Genomic DNA, 26,374 nt, shown 5'->3' with positions numbered 1-26,374 from the left:
TGCATGCAGAAATGTAATTTCGTTTTCTCTGCAGGAGTTCATCAATTTCATAAATGCAACACATTATAGTTTGTTTATACATAGCATAAAGGCAAAACAAAACGTTGTATGCAGTGTTATTTCATTTTAAATGTCAAACGGGTTTTGCGGCTCCCAGTGTTTTCTTTTCTGTGGGAAACGGGTCCAAGTGGCTCTTTCAGTGGTAAAGGTTGCTGACCCCTGCCTTAGGACAAGGGCTGTTAGGATTCCTTGGAAAAGACTCCATATAGTAATAATCAGGAACACACAGCAGCATCTCCACTTCCCGGAGAGAGTGAGGCAAGTGAGCCTCTCCCCTACGTCCCATTCTAACCAATTTTTACAGGAGCACTATCGAGTGTGCCTTGACCAGCAGCATCATCTGACATGGAAGTTGCAAGGCAGCTGGTCACAATCCCCACAAAGGATGGTGAGGTCTGCTGAGAGGGTCAGTGGGGTCTCTCTTTCACCCATCCGAGGTATGTATCAGAAGTACTGCATACGCAGGACCCTGAGCATTGTCAGTGATCCCTCCCATCCCTCCAACAATCTCTTTGCCCTCCTACCACCGGGCAGGAGGTACCGTAGCATTAGGACAAGAGCTGTTAGGATGGGAAATAGCTTCTTCCCCCAGGCTGAGTTCACTGAACTCCCTGCCGCCACCCAGATCTCCAGAGGTATGAAACACCAGTAGAGTTATACTGCTTACATTTTAACTTGTGTCATAAATGCAACTTCTGCTAAAGGTCAATCTTCCGGAATATAATTTGTTATTTGTTAATGTATTTCTGGTAATATTGCTTTATGTGTTGTGTGTTAGCTATATGTACTGTATTGAACTGAATTGACTTTATTACTTACATCCTTCAGATACATGAGGAGTAAAAATCTTCACATTACGTCTCTGTCTAAATGTGCAATTTATAGTAATTTATAATAAGTAGTATGTACAACAAGACAGTAACAAGGTAGTTAAATATGAACAGTCAATATAACATAGAAACACAGTTGTATCAGAGTAAATTAATCAGTCTGATGGCCTGGTGGAAGAAGCTGTCCCGGAGCCTGTTGGTCCTGGCTTTTATGCTGCGGTACCGTTTCCCGGACGGTAGCAGCTGGAACAGTTCGTGATTGGGGTGACTCAGGTCCCCAGTGATCCTTTGGGCCTTTTTACACACCTGTCTTTGTAAATGTCCTGAATAGTGGGAAATTCACAACTACAGATGTGCTGGGCTGTCCGCACCACTCTCTGCAGAATCTTGTGATGAGAGAAGTACAGTTCCCATACCAGGCAGTGATGTAGCCAGTCAAGATGCTCTCAATTCAAGTCAAGTCAAGTCACTTTTTATTGTAATTTCGACCATAACTGCTGGCACAGTACACGGTAAATTGTGCCCCTATAGAAAGTTCTTAGGATTTGGGGGCCTATACCAAACTTATTTAACCGTCTGAGGTGAAAGAGGCGCTGTTGTGCTTTTTTTACCACACAGACAGTATGTACAGACCACGTGAGGTCCTCAGTGATGTTTATGCTCAGGAACTTAAAGCTGTTCACCCTCTCAACCCCAAATGTCAATAGGGGTTAGCCTGTCTCTATTCCTCCTGTAGGGCACAACCAACTCCTTTGTTTTTTCCACTCTGTAGGCCATATCGTTATTAATTGAGATTAAGCCAATCAGTGTAGTGTTGTCGACAAATTTAATTAGCAGATTGGAGTGGTGGGTGGCAACACAGTCACAGGTATACAGGGAGTAAAGGAGGGGGACAGTAACAGAGAGTATTGTGCATCTCGGTCTGGGAGGAACGTTGTTTCATTTGGAGGTATATATGTACATGATTGAATAACCATAAACTTCAACTTGAACTATTCATTTTTATATATTTTTTATATATTCTTATTTCAACTCAGAATCAGAATCAGGTTGAAAATAGCCAGCATACATCATGAAATTTGTTAACTCTGTGGCAGCAGTACAATGCAATGCATGATAATGTAGACAAGAATACTGTGAATTACAATAAGAATGTACATCAAATAGTTAAATTAAATAAGTGGTGCAAAAACAGTAGTGAGCCGGCATTCATGGGTTCAATGTCCATTCAGAAATCGGATGCAGAGGGGAAGAAGCTGTTCCTGGATCATTGAGTGTGTGTCTTTGGGCTTCTGTACCTCCCCCCGATGGTAACAGTGAGAAGAGAGCATTTCCTGGGTGATGGGGCCCTTAATGATGGATGCTGCCTTACTGAGGCACCGCTCCTTGAAGATGTCCTAGATACTACAGAGGCAAGTACCCAAGATGGAGCTGACTAATATTACAGCTCTCTCAGCTTACTTCGAACTTATAGCATTTCTACTGTAACTTACAGTAATCTTCATGCATTGCGGCAAAACAACAGATTTCACGCCATATGTCAATGATAAACCAGATTCTGATTCTGATTAAAGTGACAGCAGTAATGGTTGTAAAAACTGATCTGAGCCTGCAACAAAAATACAAACTGTATCACAAACTCAAAGCCAAAACATGTCAATTTTTTGAACTTATTTCTATTGAGTAATGTACACAGCAATTCAGACTTCAGAAACAGAGGTCAGACATTAATGCTTTTTGTGTACATGGTACTACTGACTATTAATCTCGGTAGTACCGTAATGAAGTACTGTGTAGGATCAAAACACATCAGAATTTCATTTCCATTTTCACTCTCTTATCTTTCTCTACAGGAAAAGAAACACAGAGAGTACTCTGAGTACTTCTGATCAAATCTCTGCAAAGAAAGTGTACTTCCAAATATACAACATATGTTCAGAAGTGAAGTATGCACGTTTACTCACACACACAGGCCAAAAAATTAGTCACACTTTCAAAGTTCAAAGTCTATTTATTATCAAAGTACATATACGATATAGAACCTTGACATGTGCCTCCTTACAGGCAGCCACAAAGACACTCAATAGATCGTAATTAAAAAAAGACAATCAAGCACCCAATGGGTAGAAAAAAACAAATTGTGCAAATCATAAAAGTAAGCAAATAACATTCAGAACTGAAGTTCATGAATAGTGAAGTAAATTTATTATCATAGTGCACATATGGCACCATATACAACCCTGAGATTTGCTTTCTTGCAGACATTCTCAAGGAATCCAACAATCATAATAGAATCAATGAAAGACCACAACACCAGGGTGGACAACTAGTGTGCAAAAGACAACAAGCTGTGCACACAGGGTTACGTTCTTGAAGTTAAGATTAATTCAATATTGGCTACTCACGGGTCAACAGATAAAGTTTTCTAGCTTCCTGTAATTAAAAGAAATTATTCAGCGAATGGAATATACCCTGCAGCCTCAGGGTGTGATTGGAAAAGAAACTTCAGTTCTGAATGCTGTTTTCATGCTTTTAGTGCTAGCACAAGGTGTTTTTTTTCTCTCTCTGCACACTGGGTGTTTTGACAGTCTTCTTTTGTTTTAATGGGTTCTACTGGGGTTCTTCGTTTCATGGCTGTCTGTAAAGAGACGAATCTCAAGGTTGTATAAAGTATACATACTTTAATAATAAAATGTACTTTGTACTTCAAAACCCACACATTCACGGGGGAAGTGTACAAATTCTTCACAGACAGCGGCGGGAATTGAACCTGAACATTACTGCTAACTCTGTAAGGTGTTATGCTCAGCGCTACAATACCGTGAAACCACGCACTGTAACTGAAGCTCACAATCTTAAAACTTTAAGTGAAAGATGTTTCTTACAATGCATCCTGGCCACATTCCTCTCCTCGATATAATTCTTCTCATGTAGTCCTTGGGATGGTCCGGCTTTTACCGTGGTGATGGATTTGGCGGCAGCAGCGGGAATTGAACCCAGATTGGTGAACAGTGCTGCTGTAAAGTGACACCCTGACCACCACTCTACCTTCCCCAGCTCAGTATTCTCTAGATCACCATCAGACAGCTCAGACAATTTCACCATAGTAGTGTCGTGGTTACTGCAACGCTATTACAGCTCAGAGCGATCTGGTTCATTGTTCATTTCTGGCACTGTTCTGTAATATCCTCCCCGTGGAATGAGTGGGTTTGCCCAGGTGCTCCAGTTTCCTCCCACAGTCCAAAGGCCGACTGACTGGGTTAATCGGTCATTGTAAATTGTACATGATCAGGTTGTGGGGATGCTGGCTCAGCATGGCTCTAAGGGCCGGAAGGGCCTATTCTGCGCTGTGTCACTAAATAAAAATAAAGAAAGAAATTCCACCACAACCTGGTTAATGAACACATCAGTGTGAGCCCATTCACACGATACAACACCCTTAACAAATCGATTGAGCCGGTAAACTGTGACAATCACCTAAATGAAATGGTGTATCATCACTCGCTAATTGTCTCATCACCATATCACAGCGCGTTCACTGATGTAATGCAGTATTTGTGCAAAGTGGGAGTGTAAGCTCGTATTAATGCAATCAGCTTCACATCATGGATCACCATATCCACTTCACACAGCACCATGCCTTTGTGATTGGATTTGCACAGTTTAATTCAAGGTTCATGATTCAAGATTCAAGATTGTTTAATGTCATTTCCAGCACACAAGTGTACTGGAGGACGAAATAATTGTTACTCCGGATCCGATGCTGCACAAAAAAACATGATAAGATAAAGAACACACTAATAAAAATTACAATATATATAAGCCAACACACAAAAAATGCTGGAGGATCTCAGCGGGTCACGTAGCATCAATGGAAATGAACAAAGAGTCATTGTTTTGGGCCGAGTCCCTTAATCAGGACTGGAACAGAAGGGGGAAGATGCCAGAATAAAAATGTGGAGGGGAGGGGAAGGGGAAATAGGTGAAGCTAGGTGGGTAGGAAAAGAACCAGATGGGTAGGAAAGATAAAGGAATTGGTGGGGCGGGGGGGGGGGAATTCAACCCTAGCAGAGAGGGAAGCAGGAGGGGACACAGGGGAGCTGACAGGCTGGTGAGAGGGGATAAGAGGCCAAAGTGAGGAATAGAGAAAGAGGGGAAGGTTTTTTTTTACTGGAAGGACAAATCGATATTCATGCCATTAGGGTAGAAGTTCCTTAGACAGAATATAAGGTGTTGCTCCTCCACACTGAGGAGCACAGGAGGAGGCCAAGGACTGAACAGGAATGGGAATGGAAATCAGAAATATTTATCAAAACATAACATAGCTTATCTACATAGATTGATTATATGTACATAATGTGACACTACACCACAAATAGAATTACATAGTTACATTAGCACAATAACTTTGCGTGGTAGGGTGTCTCTACGTCCATGTTGAAAAACATAACAATGCGATGGGCTCTGATGTCGTACCACTCCAAACCATTCATGCAACATCTTGGATTTGTTGATATTGATCTGAAGTTCTTTGGAAGTCAAGACTAGGTAGTGACAGCCATTTTATTCAGAATTGCAAGAACAAAGAAAAACAAAGGAAAAGAAGTTGTGGTTGTCCTATACTCAGAAATTCCAGTGATATGAATTAACCTATAATATTCATTAGTCCGTTATGTACTGTGTTGTATGACATGGGCAATCGTGGTCTTTTTGAGCAGGATTGTGCTTGGCAAATTTCACTACAGAAGTGGTTTGCCTTCTTCTGGGCAATGTCTTTACAAGACGGGTGACCCCAGCCATTATCAATACTCTTCAGAGATTGTCTGCCTGTGGTCAGTGGTCACATAACCAGGACTTGTGACATGCACCGGCTGCTCGTGATTGTATAAAAATACAAACAAGCACAGGAATGTAAAACTACACCCCAATCCTACAAAGTTATGAAGATTAAAGATTGGCTTTATTTGTCACATGTACATGGAACATACTGTAAAATCTGTCACTTGCATCAATTGGATCAGCAAGGGTTGTGCTGAGGGAAGCCGGTAAGTGTCACCATGCTTCCAGCATTTACAAAGCATGCCCACAGCTCACTAACACTAACCCATACATTTACTCATTGAGATACAGCATGGAGTTGGCCTGTCGATGTTTACTTAGAGATAAAGCACGGGTCAGGCCCTTCCAGCCCTTTGAGCAATCCCCCGATTTAATCCAAGCCTAATCACAGGACAACCTGCAATGACAGATTAATTTACCGAACAGTATGACTTTTGTGGCAGTGGCATGAAACCGGAGTACTCTGAGAAGACCCACATAGTCACGGGGAGAACGTATAAACTCCTTGCAGACAGCAGCGGGAATTGAACCTGGGTCACTTTAACACTATGCCACCATGCTATCCTATGTAAAAGCCACTACATTTTTAAACTGTGAGTTAATCTCAGGGCACTGCTGCTCATTTAATCAGCTACACGTTCACTCCAGAAACATTACCCCCTCCATTACCTACCGACTCTGCCAACTTGGCATACTTCTGTAACCACAGCACAAAATGGGAGAAGAGCAATGTGATCTCCAAGCAGCAACTTATCAGGGGTTCAGATGACTTTGATAAGCTGTTCATTGGGAATACAGTGACATGTGAACAGCTGGATGCTTTGCAGCTTTCTCTCAGACTCTGGCAATTTGCTGATTTATACATAATGGCCTAATCCCCGCACTTAGGCAACCCAAGGCAATCCAGTTATTGTTAGTTGGACAGCTGTCGTCAAAAGGGGACTCTGCTGACTCTTTTGGGAGAAACCAGCAGACTTAAGTTCTGAAGAAATCTTAATTTCTCATTAAGCTAACAGGAGAAAATCTAAGCACTTAAGATTTTGGTATAGAATTTCACTCTTTTTATGGAACCCCTTGGCTAATTATCCTGACATTATTAAACAAACGTTAAGTTTCATGTTTCACACACCAAGATGGTGTCATTTAGTGATCTATTCTTACACTTCGATAAATAAATTAGTTCTCCAGTTTGAACAATACAGAGCTTGTTTAAAGGTATGAGATTAAGGATGTGAAATGTTAAAATAAAATGTTCATTGTGGGGGCAGGGCGAGGGTGGCTCTTCAGAATGAATTGATTAAAATGTTGGGACTTCCAATGTAAGACTACCTGAAACCAATTCCATATACTCAGTTACATCTTCACAATCACCAAACATTTATTTTCAAGATTAGATTAGTTTTACTTGTCATGTGCACATCGAACATAATGTAATGCGATGGTTGCATCAATAACTAACACATTCCAAAGATTATGCTGGGGCAGCCCGTAAGTCGCTTCTGGTGGCAAAATAGAATGCCTACAACTTACTAACCCTAACTTGTACATCCTTGGAATATAGAAGGAAATCAGAGCATCTGGAAGAAAAACAGACCTATGGTCTTTTGGGTCTTGGCCCAAAACTCTGATTGTTTATTCCTCTTCATCAATGCTGCCTGACTTTCTGAGTACCTTCGGCATTTTGTGTGAATTCCTCACGATTTTCAGCACCTGCAGAATCTCTTGTGTTTAGGAACAAATTATTTTTGGGTTTGGGCCTTTTTTGAATTTATATTGGCTTTCACTAGGTTATTGAAGGGGATGGGATGAGCTAACAACCATCCCCTGGAGCCACAAATACCTTACACAAATTACTTCTAGGCTTTCCTGTGGACAGTTATTGATTTTAGAATCACTTAATTCCCCTTTCAACTCCCCTTGAAACTCCTCTGAAACACTGAGGCAGACAGTAAAGACATGCACTTATGTTACTATCTGTTAAAGCTACAAGATTTCTTGATGCTTCTGAATGTTCTTTTCACTTAAAAATGTCATAGAATCATAGAGAACTAGAGCAGAGACACATCCCCTTCAGCCCATCTTGTCTGTACTGGGCTGGTCTTCCATCTACGCCCATTGACCGGCACCCAAACCATAGCCTTTCAAACTACTCTCACAAAAGCTATATTCTATGGATATCTAGAGCGTAAAAAAATATGAAGGATATAAATAGGGTTGGGAGGCAGATTGGCAATATGTCTCATCCAAAGGAGGTGTAAGGCACTCCTTCTCTCCGCTAGCCTGCAGGTCACCCTTGGGCAAGGTGTAGCGCCTGCTTAGTCTCCCGATCAGGGCCATTTGAAGCCATGGGAGCAGGTGGTGGATGATCGTATGAGCAGCTGGTGCAGATCACAAGTCCTGGTTATGTGACCACTGACACCAGGCTGATAATCTCTAAAGAGTATTGATAATGGCTGGGGTCACCTGTCTTGTAAGGACACTGCCCAGAAGGCAATGGCAAACTATTTTGGTAGAAAAATTTGCCAAACACAATCATGGTCATGGATGGACAAAAAGAATGGGAAAGGCAGTGTGAAGGGGGTCTTCCCCACAGGCAACAATTCCTCACGGGCAGAAGACCATGACCGACTACATCATACAACACAACACGTAGTAATGATGATAGGCAGGGTGAATGCATGCAGGCTTTTCCCTCTCAAGCTGGATGAGATGAGAACTAGAGGTCATACGTTCAGGGAGAAAGGCGAAATATTTAAGGGGAGCCTGAGAGAGGACAGAGGTATGACATCACCTGCAGGCTGCTCCCAGCACATCCTTAGGTTGTGTTGGTTGTTAACGCAAATGACACATTTCACTGCGTTTTTTGACGTATGTGTGATAAATGAATCTGAATCAGAATCTTAAAATGGAGCACTTGGAGGAAATGCACAGTGTGACAGGGAGAACATACACACTGCTTACAGAGAGTAGCAGAAATGAACCCAGGTTTCTGGGACTGTAACAGCGTTGTGCTATCCGTATGTTACTATGCTGTTCTTACTGTCAGAGGTCAGTCACAGAGGGCAGTTTTGAGATCGCAGGCAGAGTTCAGCCAGCATGTTGGCATGACACCTGGGAATCCCACTTTTACTGATGCTAACAAAGGTAATGGGAAAAATTGATGATTTAAGAAGACACGGTTGACAGTGTATGACATATGAATGGTCAAGGGATGGTCAGGCAAAATTTTTGAAGTGCTTATTAGAGCTTCTCAGATCAAAAACAGATGGAAGACCATGATTGCTCACGTCATACAACATGGCACATAATGATGGTAATGATGATCAACAAAGTCAAACTGAAGAACAAGACAGAGTGGATGTGAAGAGGATGTTTCCAATAGTGTAGGAATCCAGGACCAGAGGACACAGATAGAGTGGATGTTTCCAATAGTGGAGGAGTCTAGGACCAGAGGGCACAGATAGAGTGGATGTGGAGAGGATGTTTCCAATAGTGGAGGAATCGAGGACCAGAGGGCACAGGCTCAGATTAGAAAAACGTCCTTTCGAACAAAGATGAGAGGGAAATTTTTTAGTCAGAGGATGGCAAGTCTGTGGAATTCATTGCCACAGACAGCTATGGAGACCAAGTCTTTGGGTATATTTAAAGTGGAAATTGATAGGTTCTTGATTAGTCAGGGTGTTAAAGGTTAGAGGGAGAAGGTAGGAGAATAGAGTTGAAAGGGATAATAAATCAGCCATGGTGGAATGGTGGAGCAGACTCGATGGGACAAATAACCTAATTCTGCTCCTCTGTCTTATGGCCTTATGGTCAGAAATGCTGGCATTTCTGCAAGGAAACCAACAGACTCTGAGCCAGTAAGGTAAACACAAATAACTGAAAAAGGTTTCTTCCAGAACACAAAACTGTTTACTCTAAATGTAAACGCCTGAAAGCAAGAAGATCCTCCATATGGTTCACAACATATAAATTGGCTGCTGTTGATCTGTTTTGATTTGCGCACAATTATGAGCATATTCACAGTAACAAATAAAATCATACACACACACACACACACACGCACACACCACTTTAAATGGCATTTAGCCAGAGCGCAGATGTCTTTCCTCGACTGCTCTCAACATCTGCACAAAGTTGCAAATAGATTTTGTTAAAACTAAGCACGTTTATTTGTTGTAAAGCAAACACGTCAAATTTCAGGATAATGAGAATGCATATATTATGCTAATGAGGTAATTGCTATGTTAATAGCATTATGTTAATGAGGTCTCCCATGTGAGGTTTTATCTCATGATCTTCTGGTGAACAGACAATCCCATAAAACCGATAAGCTCTGTATTTGTCTTATAAGACCATAAGATATAGGAGCAGAATTAGGCCATTTGGCCCATCTAGTCTGCCCCGCCATTTCATCATGGTTGATCCATTTTCCCTCTCAGCCCCAATATTCAGCCTTCTTCTCGCATCCCTTCATGCCCTGACCAATTAAAAATCGATCAACCTCTACCTTAAATATACCCAAAGATTTGGCCTTCACAGCCTCCTGATGGCAACGAATACCACAGATTCACCATTTGGATAACAACAGGGCAACACTTTAACAACAAGGCCGAGTTGCCATTCAGTATTCCTAGAGAAATGCCGATTTGCCCCATTAAGTATCTGAAGATCGTCCGCTTAATCAGAATCAGAACCAGGTTTAATATCACCTGCATTTGCTGTGAAAATTGTTCTTTACAGAGGCAGTAAAATGCAATACATAATAACAGAGAAAAATTGTGAATTGTAGTAAGTATGTATATATATTTATAATAGTTAAATTAAATAATTAGTGCAAAAGAGAGTAGTGAGAGAGTGTTCATGGGTTCAATGTCCATTCAGAAACCAGATGGCAGTGGGGAAGAAGTGTTGAGTGTGTGCCTTCAGGTTCCTGTAGCCCCTCCCTGATGGTAACAATGTGAACAAGGCATGTCCTGGGTGATGATGTATGCCTCCTTTTTGCGGCATCACTCCCTTGATGTCCTGGGTACTGCAGAGGGTCATGCCCACGATGGAACCAACTAAGTTTACAGCTCTCTGCAGTGTACGTTAGTCCAGCCCATGTTTATCCATTTAGCTCCTGGACACTTTAGTCTGGGATCTTCTCTGACTAAATCACCGTGTCATGGTGGAAGAGCTTGTGGTTTCCTGAGATCCCAAGAGTGATCCTTTCTGGAGCTTAGCTCCTGGCAGGGTCACCTATCCAGTGGGAGGTTCCAGATAAGAAGCAATCCAACCAAGTGTAGAGAGTTGCCTCTCTGTCTGGAGCCCTGTGACCAGTGGTGTTCCACAAAGGATCGGTGCTGGGTCCTTCGTTAGTTGTCATCTATATCAATTATCTGGGTGATAATGTAGTTAACTGGATCAGCAGATTTGCAGATGACTCCAGGATTGAGCAAGGCTATCATGGCTTGCAGAGGGATCTGTATCAGCTGGAAAAAAATGAGCTAAAAATGCCAGGTGGAATTTAATGCGGACAAGTGTGAGGTGTTGCACTTTGGGAGGACCAACCAGGGTAGGTCTTACACAGTGAACGGTAGGGCACTGAGGAGTGTGGTAGAACAGGGAATACAGGTTCATAAATCGTTGAATGTAGTGTCACAATAGCAAGAAGAGAGAATGGCACAGATGATGGGAGGTCCCTGACCATAGATGTTGCTTTCTTGTGGCAGTTTTCTTGTAAATGTGCTCAGTGATGGGGAGGGAGTTTCCAGTGAGGGGGAAGGAGTTTCCAGTGAAGGGGAGGGAGTTGCCTGTGGTGGGGAGGGAGTTTCCAGTGAAGGGGAGGGAGTTTCCAGTGTAGGGGAGGGAGTTGCCTGTGGTGGGGAGGGAGTTGCCTGTAGTGGGGAAGGAGTTGCCAGTGGTGGGTAGGGAGTTGCCAGTGATGGGGAGGGAGTTGCCTGTGGTGGGGAAGGAGTTGCCAGTGGTGGGTAGGGAGTTGCCAGTGATGGAGAGGGAGTTTCCAGTGATGGGTAGGGAGTTGCCTGTGGTGGGGAGGGAGTTGCCAGTGGTGGAGAGGGAGTTTCCAGTGAAGGGGAGTTTCCATTGATGGGGAGGGAGTTTCCAGTGAAGGAGAGGGAGTTTCCATTGATGGGGAGGGAGTTGCCTGTGGTGGGAGGGAGTTGCCAGTGATGGGGAGGGAGTTCCCAGTGATGGGTAGGGAGTTGCCTGTGGTGGGGAGGGAGTTGCCAGTGGTGGAGAGGGAGTTTCCAGTGAAGGGGAGGGAGTTTCCAGTGGTGGGGAGGGAGTTGCCTGTGGTGGGGAGGAGTTGCCAGTGATGGGGAGGGAGTTGCCTGTGGTGGGGAGGGAGTTGCCAGTGATGGGGAGGGAGTTCCCAGTGATGGGGAGGAAGTTTCCAGTGAGGGGAAGGGAGTTGCCTGTGATGGGGAGGGAGTTGCCAGTGAAGGAGAGGGAGTTTCCAGTGAGGGGGAGGGAGTTGCCTGTGATGGGGAGTGAGTTTTCAGTGAAGGAGAGGGAGTTTCCATTGATGGGGAGGGAGTTGCCTGTGGTGGGAGGGAGTTGCCTGTGGTGGGTAGGGAGTTGCCAGTGATGGGGAGGGAGTTTCCAGTGAGGGGGAGGGAGTTGCCTGTGATGGGGAGGGAGTTGCCAGTGGTGGGGAGGGAGTTGCCAGTGATGGGGAGGGAGTTGCCTGTGGTGGGGAGGGAGTTGCCAGTGATGGGGAGGGAATTCCCAGTGATGGGGAGGGAGTTTCCAGTGGTGGGGAGGGAGTTGCCTGTGGTGGGGAGGAGTTGCCAGTGATGGGGAGGGAGTTTCCAGTGAGGGGAAGGGAGTTGCCTGTGATGGGGAGGGAGTTGCCAGTGAAGGGGAGGGAGTTTCCAGTGAAGGAGAGGGAGTTTCCAGTGAGGGGGAGGGAGTTGCCTGTGATGGGGAGTGAGTTTCCAGTGAAGGAGAGGGAGTTTCCATTGATGGGGAGGGAGTTGCCTGTGGTGGGAGGGAGTTGCCTGTGGTGGGTAGGGAGTTGCCAGTGATGGGGAGGGAGTTTCCAGTGAGGGGGAGGGAGTTGCCTGTGATGGGGAGGGAGTTGCCAGTGGTGGGGAGGGAGTTGCCAGTGATGGGGAGGGAGTTGCCTGTGATGGGGAGGGAGTTGCCAGTGGTGGGGAGGGAGTTGCCAGTGATGGGGAGGGAGTTTCCAGTGAAGGGGAGGGAGTTTCCATTGATGGGGAGGGAGTTGCCAGTGATGGGGAGGGAGTTCCCAGTGATGGGTAGGGAGTTGCCTGTGGTGGAGAGGGAGTTTCCAGTGAAGGGGAGGGAGTTTCCATTGATGGGGAGGGAGTGCCTGTGATGGGGAGGGAGTTGCCAGTGGTGGGGAGGGAGTTGCCAGTGATGGGGAGGGAGTTTCCAGTGAAGGGGAGGGAGTTTCCATTGATGGGGAGGGAGTTGCCTGTGATGGGGAGGGAGTTGCCAGTGGTGGGGAGGGAGTTGCCAGTGATGGGGAGGGAGTTTCCATTGATGGGGAGGGAGTTGCCTGTGATGGGGAGGGAGTTGCCTGTGGTGGACTGTGCTATGTCCAACACCTCCTGTAGTTCTTTTTATTCTGGGCACTGGTTTTCCCGTACCAAGCCAGGAAGCGACACACTCCACCACACGTCAATGTAAGATACTTGTACAGAGGTGGATGACATGCAGCTACAGAAAGTAAGTGCATTTAGCCGGATTAACACTTTGAGCAGTTTCATAGATTGCAGTCTCCTTACATCAGAACCAACAACAGTGTTAGGTTATTCAGTGAGATACAGGCATTGTTTAGCTCTGGAGTATTTATGCAGATCAGACTGTCCTACGATAAGCATCACACTAAATCAATTACAGTTTTTTCCCCTCACTGATAGGCAAGCACAGATTGCAAACCTGCAGAGTATGCAGTACGTGACAGAGCTGCCAAGACTGGGAGAGCGTGAGGAACTTGGGGTTATAATCAAGGTGAAAAGAAATCTGTTCTGTTACTGCATAACATGGAACTACTGTCCTTTGCCTTGCTTATCACAGCACCACGGAAGTTTCAAAGTAAATTTATTATCGAAATGCTTACATACTCAGTGGCCGCTTCATTCGGTACAGGAGTGGAACCCGGTGAGGTATTCCACTGCTGTAGCCCATCCACTTCACGGCTCAGCATGCTGTACGTTCAAAGATGCTCTTCCACACATCACTGTTGTTAACACTTGATCATTTGAATTACTGTCGCCTTCCTGTCAGCTTGAAACAGTCTGGCCACTCTCCTCTGTCCTCCTCATTAACGACTTTTTACCCACAGAACTGCCGCTCACTGGATTGTTTTTGTTTTTTGCACTGTTCCTTGCAAACTCAAGACTACTGTGTGTAAAAATACCAGCAGATCAGCAGTTTCTGAGATACTCAAGCCACCCTAACTGACACCAACAATCATTCCACAGTCAGAGTCACTTAGATCACATTTCTTCCCCGTTCTGATGTTTGTCTGAACAACAACTGAACTTCTTGACCATGTCTGCACACTTTCGTGCACTGAGTTGCTGTCACGATTGGCTGATTCGATATTTATATTAATGAGCAGGTGTACAGGTGTAGTTAAGAATGTTGCTGAGTGTATGTCATCATATACTACTGAGATTCATTTTCTTGCAGGTATTCACAGTAGAACAGTGAAATACAATAGAGTCAATGAAAAACTACACAGAAAGACTGACAAACAACCAATATGCAAAAAAAGTACAAACTGTGCAAATAAAACTTAAAAAAATAAGTAAATAGCTAATCCTGAGAACATAAGTCACAGAGTTCTTGAACACGAGTCAATAGGTTGTGGAGTCAGTTCAGAGTTGAGGTGATCGCAGATAGAAGCCATTCAGTTCATATACATCGACTTCAGTTCTTGATTGTAGAGTCCAAACACCCACTGCTACATTAATATTAGGATTGGTTTATTATTCTCACATAAGACCAGAAGACATACAGTACTGTGCAAAAGTCTTATGGAATATAAATAGCTAGGATGCTGAAAACTTTTGCACAGTACTGTATTTGTCAATATGGAGCAGACAGCAAGTTTGTAAATGTGGGGGAGCAAGGGATGTTGGGAGATGGTGAGGGTGGAGCACCGTGGTTAGGTTGTGGGACAGGAGTGCCAGGGACTGCGTGCAGACCAATCCAGCCCAATTGACCAGGCAAAGTCATTTGATGCCTAACAATTGCCTTCTCGTTGTTGCAGAATGTCTCCCACATCCTCCCCTCTCCCTTCTCCCATTCCCAACCATGATTCCCCTCTCCCTGCCCCCTTCCCACTCCCAGTCCACAGTAGAGACCCAGATCAGAATCAGGTTTATCATCATTCACATACGTTGTGAAATTTGTTTTTTGTTTGTGGTAGCAGTACAGTGCAATACATAAAATTACTACAGTGCAGGCGAACAGGCGTAGGGTGTGTTGGCACCATAAACCATGGGATTGATTTCAAGAGCCATGAAGTAATGTTACAGCTATATAAGACCCTGATCAGGACCCATTTGGTGTAGTGTTCAGTTCTGGTCACCTCACTACAGGAAGGATGTAGATACTGTAGAGAGAGGGCAGAGGAGATTTACAGGAATGTTGCCTGGATTAGAGGGCTAACATGAGAGGGCACAGTTTTAAGGTGCTTGGAAGTAGGTACAGAGGGGATGTACAGAGAGTGGTGAGTGTGCGGAATGCACCGCCGGCAACGATAGTGGAAATGGATACCATTGGGTCTTTTAAGAGCCTCTTAGATTGGCACATGGAGCTTAGAAAATTAGAGGGCTATGCACTAGGGAAATTCTATGCAGTTTCTAGAGTAGGTAATAACATTGTGGGCTGAAGGGCCTGTAATATGGTATAATATTTATATGTTCTATGTTCTGTGTAAAGGTCTTTGATTCCCCTAGCTATATATATGTGCCTAAGACTTTTGTACAGTACTGTAGGGACAGAATTAGGCCATTTGGCCCATCGATTCTGTTTCACCATTCCATCATGGCTGACTTATTATCCCCTTCAACCCCATTCTCCTGCCTCCTTGCCATAACTTTTGGCACCCTGACTAAATCCTCTGCTTAAATATACCAATATCCCAATATAACTCGGAGTCACTGTGCAGAAGTTCGCTGATGACACGGCCATAGTGGGGTGTGTCAGGAATGGTCAGGAGGAAGAGTATAGGAAACTGATACAGGACTTTGTGATATGGTGCAACTCAAACTACCTGCGTCTCAATATCACCAAGACCAAGGAGATGGTGGTGGACTTTAGGAGATCTAGGCCTCATATGGAGCCAGTGATCATTAATGGAGAATGTGTGGAGCAGGTTAAGACATACAAGTATCTGGGAGTGCAGTTAGACGAGAAGCTAGACTGGACTGCCAACACAGATGCCCTGTGCAGGAAAGCACAGAGTCGACTGTACTTCCTCAGAAGGCTGGCGTCATTCAATGTTTGTAGTGAGATGCTGAAGATGTTCTATTGGTCAGTTGTGGAGAGCGCCCTCTTCTTTGTGGTGGCGTGCAGGGGAGGCAGCATTAAGAAGAGGGACGCCTCATGTCTTAATAAGCTGGTAAGGAAGGCGGGCTCTGTCGTGGGCACAGAACTGGAGAGTATGACATCGGTGGCAGAGCGGAGGGCGCTGAGTAGGCTACGGTCAATCATGGAAAACCCTGACCATCCTCTGCCCAGCACCATCCAGAGACAGAGAAGCAGCTTCAGCGGCAGGTTGCTGTCAATGCAATGCTCCTCAGACAGGATGAAGAGATCATTACTCCCCAACGCCATTTGGCTCTACAATTCAACCACCGGGGCAAGACATGTTAAAGTGCCGGAGTTAGGACTGAGCTTAAGTTACCACTCAATGCACTTTAGTAAACTATTTAAGAACTTTTTAAAAGCTATTTATTAATGCTTTTTGGGAGGGTGATTTTAGATGCATATCATATTTATACTGAGTTAAATACTGTATGCAATTAGTTTTGCTACAATAAGTGTATGGGACACTGGAAAAATGTTGAATTTCCCCTTGGGGATGAATAAAGTATCTATCTATCCATCTATCTATCTATCAATTACTTGGCCTCCACAGACAGGTGGCAACGAATTCCACAGATACACCATCCTCTGGCTAAAGAAATTCCTTCTCACCTGTTCTAAAAAGACGTCCCTCTAGTCAGAGGCTGTGCTCTCATCACAGATTCACCCACCATAGGAAACCACTCTGTCTAGACCTTTCAATATTTGATGTTTCAATGAGATCCCCCCCCCCCCCCCCCATTCACCATGACACAGATGCAGTGAAAAGCTAATCTTGCACTGTTCATGCAGATTATGACAGAAACACGAGAGGCTCTGCAGGTACAAACCTTGAGAAGCACACACAAAATGCTGGAGAATAAACAGTCGACGTTATGGGCTGCCCTTCACCAGGGCTCATTACACAGCGCACAGAGGTAGAACAATGTAAAAGATTAACAGAAAGTGGAATACAGGGCAGCTGTTAAGGAGAAAGTGCAGTGCAGGTAAACAATAAAGTATGAGATTATCAGCAGACAGATCGTGAGATCTGTCAGATCGTGAAAGAGGTCCATTCAGTCATCTGTTAATAGTGGAATAGAAGCTGTCCCTAAGCCTAGAGGTATGTGCTTTCAGGCTTTTGTATCTTCTGCCCAAAAGGAGGGGGAAGAAGAGGGAATGTTCAGGGAAGGTGAAGGCTTTGATGATGCTGGTTGCTTTACCGAGGCAGTGAGAAGCATAGACGGAGAGGACAGGCCTCCATGAGATGCTGAGCAATGCCCACTGCTCTCGTGGTTTCCTGCAGTCATGGGCAGGGAAGCTGCTGTACCAAGCTGTTAGGCATCCAGACAGAATGCCCTTTATGGTGCGTTGATAAAAATCAGTAATGATTGACAGTGACATATCAAATTCCTTTAGCTTCCTTGAGGAAGTGCAGGCATTCCTGAGCTTTCTTGATCGTGACGTCAACGTGGTTGGACTGGGAGTTATCTGAGCTGACAGTGGTGATATACAGTAATATAGCCCAATACAACAGTGCATCTCTCTCGGTACTTAATGTCACTTTTAAAATCTAATTCCATGAACACCCTCATCCCTGAGAACACATCCTGATCACTGACTACTGTTGCACTTCCCTGTACGTGGATTATAGATGTTCAAAATCTGCTGTGCATACAATTATCAGTGTTTTTATAATTAAAAGCAAACGGGTCAGAAAGTCATTCAAAAATATGGAGCCCTCTGGCAGGGATCTGAATTAGTTTCTCTGAATAATAGAGAGACTAGTTCAGTCTGAAACCAAAGGGAAAATAGTTCTCTGATGTTGCAGGAACGATATCTCTCTCAAGAAGGAACTTCGTCAGTTTTCATCCACACTTGTAGCAAATTAACAACTATAGCTATTGCGTATTCATTTTGAGCTGACAGATTTGATCATCTTGGGAGTCCAAGTATTGTTAAAGTAGCTAATGGGATGAGTAGCTCTCAACTGACATTCATAGTTACATCAGCATTTGTACATTGGGTGAACATTTTTCATAAACAAACAAGATTCTGTAGACACTGGAAATTCACAGCAACACACACAATTCAGCAGGTCAGGCAGCATCTGTGGAAATGAATAAACAGTTGATGTTTTGGGCCAAGACCCATCCTCAGTTCTGGAAAGGGGGAAGGTGCCAGAATAAAAAGGTGCGGGGAGGAGAAGGAGGATTGCTAGATGGTGATGGGTGAAAGAGGGTGGGAAACATAAAGGAGTGGAGAAGAAGGAAACTGATAGGACCGGAGAGTGGACCATAGGAGAAAAAGAAGGAGGAGGAGACCCAGGTGGAGGTGAGACAGGTGAGGAGAGATAAGAGGCCAGAGTGGAGAATAGAAGAAGGGGGGGGGAAGAGGGAATTTTTTTTTACCCAAAGGGGAAATCGATATTCATGCCATCAGGTTGGGAGTTTTTAGTTACACAGAGGAACTGGTATTAAGCCAATGACTGAAATATGATTTGAAATAGAGTAGTATATGAGTTTATAATAGCATAATCATCAACTTCTCCAACTTTTGGTAATTTTTAACCCTTCCCCTTTCCTCGTCTTCAATTTCCCCACTCTAGGCCACCCCCTTGCCTCTCCTCTTAACCTCCTTCTGGGTCCCCTCCTCCTTCCCTTTCTTCCATGGTCCACTCTCCTCTCCAATCAGATTCCTTCTTCTTCGGCCCTTTACCTTTCCACATTCTGGCTCTTCCATTTTCTTTTCAGTCCCAATGAAGGGTCTTGGCCCAAAACATTTTCATACATGCTACCTGACCTGCTGAGTTCTTCCAATATTTCGTGTGTGTTGCTCTGGATTTCTGTCATCAGCAAAATCTGCGTATTTGTGAATTTATTTCTTTGCTGGTCACAGGATTTTAACTGTCTGTCCAGATGCCGTATATCTGTCATCGAATATTCATAAACATGTACATTGGTGCCAAATCAATTCCAGGCCAACTGCTTTATCCTGTCTGTTTATCTACACATAATTATTATTTGGATTCCACACCTTTACAGCAATTATTAAGGTACCTAACCAGATCACATTAGCTTTTCTTAATCTGGGAGACATATGACTGCTTTATCATGGAGCCTTCCTAATCCTCTGTCACAAATGGCAATCTGAGAACCACACTAAAAACTCCTCCACCTCCCACCTACACAGTGAGACTACTTTGCTGGATTGTAGTCAAAGACACACAAACCTGGCCACTCCAATGGAACTGAATAACAGTTTTGGTTCAGAGAAGCTGATAGACTAGTCTGTGGCAAGTATTACCTTAAAAACAACTTCTGCTTGGGCAATACACAGAATGCGGGAGGAACTCAGCAAGGCAGCGCAGGTATATGGAGGGAGAAAAAAACAGTTTATCGAGCTGAGACCCTTCATCAGGACCGGAAAGAAAGGGGGCAGAGGTCAGAATAAAGGTTACGAGGAGATGGCAGAAGAATGGGGTTAAGAACTTTTAGATCTACCCAATGATTTGGCACCCACAGCAATGAATCTGAAAGACTATAAAGGACCTCTAAGGTTATAAATAAAAGGCAGGAGAATGAAGTTGAGAAGGAAAATAAATCAGCTATGATTGAATGGGAGAGCAGAGGTGACGGGCCGAATAGCCAACATCTGTTCCTATGTTTGATGATCTAAAAGTTTCAAAAACTCATTATTGAGCACAAGTACCATTTGTGGTCACTTACTTCTAAATTTGAATACTAACTGTGTTAATTTCTAAGTTAACTATGCCAATGTCAAAGATTAATATGCAAAATGCTGGAGGAACTCAGCAGGTCAATGCAAAAGAGTAAACAGCATTTTGTGTGTGTTGCTTTGGATGTCCAGCAACTGCAGATTTCCTCTTGTTTGTCATAGAGTAACATATCTTCACTGATTATGTATATAGCAATATCATAAAGATATATGCTAGACTGCACCATGCATCTATAGAGATCTGTCAAAGTTTTAGATGACATTCTAAATCTTTGCAAACTTCTAAGAAGTTTGCTAAAATAAGGTTGGTGATGAATCAGTATACAGGAGGGAGACTGAAAATCTGGCTGGGTGGTGTCACAACAACAACCTCTCACTCAATGTCAACAAGACCAAGTTGATGTTATTGACTTTAGGAGGAGGAAACTAGAGATCCATGAGCCAGTCCTCATTGGGGGACCAGAGGAGGAGAGGGTCAGCAACTTTATCATTTAAGAGGATCTGTCCAAGGTCCACTACTTTTTCAGGGTTTGTGAAGATTTGGCATGTCATCGAAAACTCTGACAAACTTCTGTAGATGTGTGGTAGAGAGTATATTGACTGGTTGCATCATGGCATGGTTTTTTTCATCATACCAATGACCTTGTATGGGAAAGCCTACTAAAAGTAGTCAATACAGCCAAGTCCATCACAGTGAAGTTCTTCCCACCATTGATCACATCTACATGCAGTGTTGTTGCAGGAAAGCAGCATCCATCATCAAAGACTCCCACACCCAGGTCATGCTCTCATCTCACTGTTGCCATCAGGAAGAAGGCACAAGAGCCTCAGGACCCACCACACCAGGTTCAGAAAGAGTTATTACCCTTCAACCATCAGGCTCCTGAACAAATGGGGATAACTTTACTCAAGTGTCACTCATTCCATCACTGAACTGTTCCTGTGACCCATGGACTCGCTTCCAAGGATTCTTCATCTCATGATCCCCGTATTTATTGCTTATTTATTATTATTACTATTCTCTCTTTTTTGTACTTGCACAATTTGTTTTTTTTTGTACATTGGTCATTCATTGGGTCCAGTCTTTCATTGATTCCTTATTTATTTATTGGGATTCAGTGGGGAAAAGGCCCTTCCAGCCATTCGAGACACGCCACCCAGCAACCCCCAAATTAATCTCAGCCTAATCACTGGTCAGTTTACAATGACCAATTAACCTCCCAACCTATAAGCCTTTGGACTTTGGGAGGAAACCAGAGCACCCAGAGGAAACCTATGTAGTCACAGGGAGAACGTACAAACTCCTTACAGGCAGCTGCGGGAATTAAACCGGGGTCACTGGTACTGAAAAACACTGTGCTAACCACTGCATTATCGTGCCGCCCTATTCTACTGGGTGTCTTGTACTTATGGTCATAGCTTGCAAGAAAATGGATCTGAGGTTTGTACATGGTGACATCCTGCATATGTAAAATGACAATAAATTTATATTGAAATTTGAATGTTTTAGTAATAATGGCACTTCCATGTTTGATCGAGGACAGATTCTCAGAAATGATAATACCAAGAACGTAAACTTTCACAGATTAAGCCTATAGATTGGATTAGTTTAGCTCACTGGCACTAACATCAGGATACAATGTCATTCCTTGTTCACTTGAAGCTCACACCATAAAGTGTGCCGATGGTCATAATAAATACAAGCGTGAACCAGCAGAACGGTGAGCTGCCTCAATGACTATCGAGAGTCTGCAGATGCTGGAAATCAACAGCAACCAATTGCTGGAGGAACTCAGAAGATCAGGCCGCATCTACGGAAATGAATAAGCAGTTGACATTTTGGGCTGAGACCCTTCTTCAGGACTGAGAAAGAGGTGCATTAACGTGCCAGAATAAAAAGGTGGGAGGAGGCGAAAGTGGATAGCTAGAAGGTGATAGGTGAATCCAGGTGGGTGGAAAAGGTCAAGGGTTGAAGAGGAAGAAATCTGATAGGAGAAGAAAATGGACCAAGGGGAAAAGGGAAGGAGGAGGGGACCCATGGGATGGCGATAGTAGGTAAGAGGTAAAAGGCCAGAGTGGGGAAGAGAAAAAGAAGAGAGGGGAAGGTATTTTTTTCCAGGGAGAAAAAATAGATATTAATGCCATCAGTTGCAGGCTACCCAGGCAGAATATAAGGTGTTGCTCCTGCACCTCTGAGGTGGACATCTTCTTGAAACAAGAGGCGGCCATGGATCGACAACAACTATCATGTCTATTGCCTGCTGGCACTCACATCTACTGTGATGAAGAGCTTTGAGAGGTTTGTTAACACTAGCATTAACTCCTGCCTGAGCAAGGATCTGGACCCACTGCAATTTGTCTATCACCACAAGTGGTAGACGCAATCACCCTTCAATCCTCAAGTGTTGATGCAAGTGATGCATTTCACTGCATGTTTCGAAGTACATGTGACAAATGAAGCAAATCTTCAACAGAAAACAACATTGCCCACCGTAAAGAACTCTGAATTGGACGTGAAATGTTCAAAGACTAGACACACAGCACCAGTCATATGTTCACTTCAGGAGATAGGAGACAGCTCTCACCCCAACAAACTGGAGATACGCTGATTTGAGCACTTTAATGAAGTGAAAACTTGTTTGAAAACCTCTCAGTCAAACAACACTCAAGTGTCCGCTCGAGCACACAAGATTCAGGGGGCCTGTTTGCCAGCAATAAAGGCCGAAATTGGATACGAGGGGAGATTAATTGCTAAGATAGGGAATGATAATGCAAGTTAAATGGGAAAGTAATTAAAGTGCACCTTCCATGAAAATTATTCATTGCAGATGGATCAGGTGACAGATAAATCAAAAATCGTTTTAAAAAAAAGCCACAGGTTAGCACAGGCTGGCCTCTCCCTTGTGAAAGCATGGCAGTTCCTGCAGCTGTTGAATTGAATTATGCTGGACAGAACTCATCAGATTAATTCGCTGAAACACACTTCAAGATCAAGGATCGGGAACAACACTCAGTGGCCATTTTATTAGATACAGGAGCGTGGTCTTCTGCTGCTGTAGCCCACCCACTCCAAGGTTCAATGTGATGTGCATTCAGAGATGCTTTTCTGCACACCACTGTTGTAACGTGGGTTATTTGAGTTACTGTCATCTTTGAATCAGTCTGGCCATTGTCCTCTGACCCCTCTCATCAACAATGAAACTGCAGCTCACTGGATTTGTTTTTTAATTTTGCACTATTCTCTGTAAATCCTAGGGACTGTTGTGTGTGAGAATCCCAGGACATCAGCAGTTTTTGAGAAACTCAAACCACCCCATCTGGCACCAACAATTGTTCCATGATCAAAGTCAATTAGATCACATTCCTTTCCCATTCTAATATTTGGTCCAAGCATTAAAAGTACCTCTTGACCATGTTGGCATGCTTTTATGCATTGAGATGCTGCCACATGATTGGATGATTATATATTTGCATTAACAAGCAGGTGTAGGTATAGCTAATAATGTGGCTACTGAGTGAATATTTACATGCATCAGGAACATCTTCTCAATATTATTTATGTACTGTTTATTTATTGTAATTATTATTATTTGTTATATTTATATTTGTAGTTGCACAGTTTTGGCTTATTTTGCTTGTATCTGGTTTTTCACTGATTCTATTGTATTTCTTTATTCTACAGTGAATGTCTGCAAGAAATGGAATCTCAGGGTGGTATATAAACACATATATGTACTACAATAATTTACTTTGAATTTGCTGTAGTGTGTTGGCGCCACATGCAACAAAAGACTACTTTCAACAATTATAAATAACAAAAATATAAAATACAAAGTTAGAGGTTAAAGTACAGAAATGGATAAATACATAATCATTAGTATGTATTTATAACAGCATTATGAAGAATAGTTTAAAGCCTTTATAGTGCAGTGACAGAAGTAATCAATAGAGTGGGGGGGGGAGTGTAATATTATAACAAACATCTTTATTTGCTGTATACACTTAGTAGTGTTTGGAATCTATTATGGCATGTTAGTCAAGGCATAAAATGCAACAAAAATACATCCAGCCATAAAAAATAAAGAATTATATAAAAAGGGAGCAGAGAGAAAGGATGGTGTAATGGAAAACTACTGATGTAAATTCTTGTGAAAAAGTATCCTTTTCGGAAAGAGGGGTGCAGCAGAAGTGATCCCTTACCACCCAGACTATGCTCTCTTCTCGGTTCTACCATCAGGAAGGGAAGGTACAGGAACTTTCAGTCGCACAGCACGAGGTTTAGGAACAGTTATTACCCATCAACCTTCAAGTTCCGGAAGCCGCGTGCATAACTTCTCCCAGCTCAGTGCTGGACCAATTTCACAAGCTACAGACTCACTTTCGGGGACTCCGCAGCTTTTGTTCTCAGTGTTATTTTCATTATTATTTGCACAATTTGTCCTCTTTTGAACATTGCTTTTTGTCAATCTTTGTTTATATCCATAATACTATTGTATTTCTTTATCTTCCTGTAAATTCCTGCAAGAAAATGAATCTCAAGGTGACAGTTACCATGATAATAGATTTAATTTGAACTTTGACCAGCAATGGGGTTCTAGATTACTGAATCATTCAACAACATTTAATTTTATTTTATTGAAACTGTATCCATCAAAATGGGAGTGTTAAATCAAAATGATTTTGTTTCTTCAGTGAATAAAGCTCAGAGATTGAAGAGACAGTATACTTTTTGCTCAAACAGCTCAACATTTGCGTAAGATTATCCTTTTTTATTAATCTTGCCTGAAGTGATTATTGTTCTGACTCAATGGAACTCTGCTCCATTAAAAAATCTGGATTCCTCTTGAAAGAGACACACAATGCTGCAGGAGCTCAGCATGGAGGTGAATAAACAGTTGAAATTTCAGGCCGAGACACTTCTCCAGGACCTGATGAAGGGTCTCAGCTCGAAACATTTGACTGTTTATCCATTTCCACAGATGCTGCCCAACCTGCTGAGCTCCTCCAACGTTTTGTGTGCTTCTCCCTGGAACTAGAGGCCTTGAGTTAATGGTGAAGGGTGAAACATTTAAGGGGGGCATAAGGAGAAACTTCTTCACTCTGCAGGTGAGAACATGGAACGAGCTGCCAGCACAAGTGGTGCAGGGGAGCTCTATTTCAACACTGAAGAGAAATTTGGATAGGTACATGGGTGGGAGGGGGAGCGGAAGGCTCGCTGGGAGTAGGCAGAATAGTAGCTTGGTGTGGACTAGATAGGTCGAAAGGCTTAATGCTGTGCTCTACTTCTCTATGACATGGTGACTCCAGGCACTTCCTGCCCGATGAGCCCAGTTTCATCCATGTGACCAATTAACCTACTAACAAATACATCTTCTGGAATTGGGAAGAAACTGGAGCACCCGGAGAAAACCCACACAGTCATACAAACTGCTTACAGAGAGTAGTGGAATTCGACCCAGATCACTGACACTGTAATTGTGCTGGACTAGCCGCTACAGGGCTGTCCACATACTACTGCACTATAATATTCCAAGTAGCAGTTTAAAATAGATTCCAAGTACTTACAAACATGCATCCAAGAGGACCACAGCCTTGTTGTGGTCTAGAGAATGACCCAGACAGAAATGTTGGCAGGAGTCAGGGATACACGCTTTGGCTCTTTGTAGCGTCACCCGTACCAAACAGGTCAAAGGGTAGAGGCCAGACTAAGAGTGCCCCACCGGGGGTTCAGCTGAGGGCTAACAACCCCAACAGGTCAAACAAGGTTGTTACAGAAAGAGCAATGAAGAATCCTTCTGACAGACAGAGATGGAAGAAACGTACTGCTGCCCTAAACAATAGCGGTATAATGGGCAGTAAGTAAGTTATAAATATTTGAGTAGGTAGCCGTTAGAAGAAAGCCCTGAGACAGATCACCTCAGCTTTGCAAATAACCAAAGCTGCTATTGGAAGGTGTGTACTTGAACAGAGTGCAGAAACCAGGATTTCATTTAAAATTTTATTCCCCACCTAGAAATCCGGTGCCTCTGTACAGCCCTCTGAAACTGGATCCTCAACGTCCTCACCAGACCAAAATAAGCTGCAAAAAGTTGTAACCTCAGTCAGCTCCATGATGGACCCTAGCCTCCCCAGCGTCCAGGACATCTATAAGCATCGATTCCTCAAAAAGGCGACATCTGTCATTAAGGACCCCCCATCACCCAGCACATGCCCTCTTCTCATTGCTACCATCAGGGAGGAGGTACAGGAGCCTGAAGACACAGTCAATGATTCAGGAGTAGCTTCTTCACCTCTGCTGTCAAGATTTCTGAATGGACAACGAACCCATGAAAGCTACTTCTTTAATTTAACTTTATGTA

At 43.5% G+C, this 26,374-nt stretch overlaps 1 protein-coding gene across 8 annotated transcripts in view; it reads right to left on the bottom strand.

The window, feature by feature from the left end:
• epha7 (eph receptor A7) overlaps positions 1-26,374 on the bottom strand; it is a 365,611-nt gene that overhangs the window by 182,421 nt on the left and 156,816 nt on the right. The window lies entirely within an intron of this gene.

This window comes from Hypanus sabinus, chromosome 10 (genome assembly GCF_030144855.1).
Source record: "Hypanus sabinus isolate sHypSab1 chromosome 10, sHypSab1.hap1, whole genome shotgun sequence".
NCBI lineage: Eukaryota > Metazoa > Chordata > Chondrichthyes > Myliobatiformes > Dasyatidae > Hypanus > Hypanus sabinus.
Note: the sequence above shows the minus strand (reverse complement) of the source record. Positions and strands in the feature narration are given on the sequence as shown.